At 37.1% G+C, this 2,597-nt stretch overlaps 1 pseudogene; it reads left to right on the forward strand.

The window, feature by feature from the left end:
- LOC139787272 (phospholipase A2-like) lies at window positions 1–1,319 on the forward strand (annotated as a pseudogene).
- Window positions 1,320–2,597: the final 1,278 nt, after the last annotated feature.

Consider the following 2,597-nt stretch of genomic DNA (forward strand, 5'->3'; position numbering starts at 1 on the left):
ATGACGAATTACGGTTATAACTGCAGTATATTGTTGTTATAACTGTATGTAAGTGTCGTGCAATCTTTCTCTTTCTGTCTCGCTAACGCTATTTATTTAATCTATCAGCACTTTGCGGCGCTTGCAGGTAACGGTACACCAGATAGTAGGTTTATAAGATACTTGGAGGTGCCAGAACGCGCCAGGGGGACTACCATTATTCGTATATGAATAACGATATAAATGAATAAAATCAAGAGGATCTCTACGTCGGTGACGAAGGCGATCCGTGGAGCGCTTCCTCGGCGCGTATATTTACGACAAGGATGTCCACGTGCACGTCATATCGTCCAATAATGCGACGGCAAACAACACGAAGCCTCAATCCGCGTAAGTAGCGGACCTAACTGTAATGAAAACGTTTTATTAATTTGTAACTTGACAATTTGTAATATTGGACTACGTGAAGACTACGTAATTTTAGAATGAGTGAAAGAGCGACCACGGGCCATACGAGAATCAAAAAAGGTGATACACCTTTACAACATGGTAGTGTGCGCCACGGGATGTAATCCTTTAGCTTACAAGGGATACGGTTGCTACTGCGGATTCTTGGTATCCGGTTACGTCATCGACGGTATCGACCAGTATACGTTTATACATTTTTTAAGCTTATATATAGAAAGGAAATGTTATTTACAATCATTGAATTGCTTTTCACAGAAGACAAATGTCAATGGAATGCAATGTTTCAGGTGTTGCAAGATGCACGACTGGTGCTACGACGCTACAGAATGCCTCATGTTCTCAGAATACTTCGTACCATATTACTGGAGATGTTATCACGGTTACAAATCCGTTTGCGGTTCGTTTATTTATTATTATTCATTTTTCTTTACGTGCTAACGCAATATTTCTCTTGCTAATTCTTGCGGAAGATAAAATTAATTTCAATACAATAACTTTTCTATGAATCAAGCTCGACTTATTTATTTACACTATACTATACGTAGATACCCTAGTAGCACAGTGACGTTAAATGACGTTTTAATGACGTTTCTAGACGTCTCTAGACGTCTCTAGACGTCATTAAAACGTCATTTAACGTCACTGTGCTACTGGGCATATGACACAGTAAAATAAAACGGCCCGTGAAATCTTCGTTCCAGCGATTGAGCATGGCAGCTGGAGAGGATCGGGATCTTGCGCTCAACATTTGTGCGAATGCGATCGTCCGTTAGCCGAGTATCTGAGAAGATATCCTTGCCCTACCACCAAAGCAGTTTGTATGTACCCCGTCACCATGAAACCTCGTGCAGAATCTCTTCATGATTATATAAACCGTGTACTTAAAAAAATAACATAGGCCGCGTTTTGAAACGTGAGAAATTCGCTTATTTTGTAACATATTTGACTTTTGAGATAAAATGTTTTCTATGTTATCTAATTTATGACTTGTACATTGTACATACGTATCATGTAAAAAAACCAATTCTCAAAAGCCGGTAAAATTTGGATTACCATCAAAGAAAGTACAGATTATATTCCTGCAAATTGCACATATTTATAAATAAAAAATGAGAATCCTCGGTGAAAGTAAAATCTTAAATAATAAAAGAAGCGCGGGAGAAGATCCGGCGGCTCGCTTGATGGCATCCACCAATCACAACCGAGAGTGTTGAGCCCGCAGCTGATTCCGTGTGCGAAGTAACGTGTATTATGTAAGTGAGAAAGATTAATATTTATGATATTATTAACAAATCTCTTATTTCACGTTGATTACAATAATGGAACTAAAAAAAAAACATTTTTGAATGATCAAATTGTGTCAGATATACAGAGGTTACTTTGTTTAACGGTCAGCTGCGGGCTCAATTAATGGGAACATTGGGAACCATGGAGGGGGTAAGGAATGCGCTTCTCTTGTTATTTAGAACTCTACTAGCTACCAGACACAGTGGCTCCCCTTTGCAGAAGCAAAAGGAAGCGAGAATCCTCATTGTGCGCTACGATCAATAAAAAAGCGGCTGTGCACAATGAATAGGAAACAGGGAACAGTTGAATATTCATTACATATGACATATATGTAATTTATTAACACAGAATAGATGAACAGAGGAATAGCGCTATTCCTCTGTTCGTCTATATTCTGTGCTAATAAATTACATATCCATATCTAAAAAAGGTGTTAATAAATTTTATATATTAATACTGAACTATTCCCTATTCCCTCTATTCCCTGTTCCCTGTTCCATATTCCTTTCATTGTGTGCAGCCCCTTTTACGGTTATTATCACACATTGCAGCGTCTATATTTATTTCGTTCTTCTCTCTATCATTACTTATGCTCTATCAAAAATAAATGCAGAATATATAAAAGCAAGAAATTATATTGTAGGTAATATTATTCAATAGTAAAATCAATACAATAAAAAAATTATTTAGGACTCTACTAGTTACCAGGCACAGTCACGGAAAAAAAAGATTAGCTACTGTAGCAAATGTAGGGACACCTAATATTTTTTTTTGCAGCGAGAGCTATAATTTAACAATAGTAGCAAAACCGTTTTGCTACTATTGTTAAATTATAGCTCTCGCTGCAAAAAAAATATTAGGTG

Source organism: Temnothorax nylanderi, unplaced genomic scaffold (assembly GCF_030848795.1).
Source record: "Temnothorax nylanderi isolate EJ_2023f unplaced genomic scaffold, tnyl_v1.0 TNYL_tig1376_pilon, whole genome shotgun sequence".
Taxonomy (NCBI): domain Eukaryota; kingdom Metazoa; phylum Arthropoda; class Insecta; order Hymenoptera; family Formicidae; genus Temnothorax; species Temnothorax nylanderi.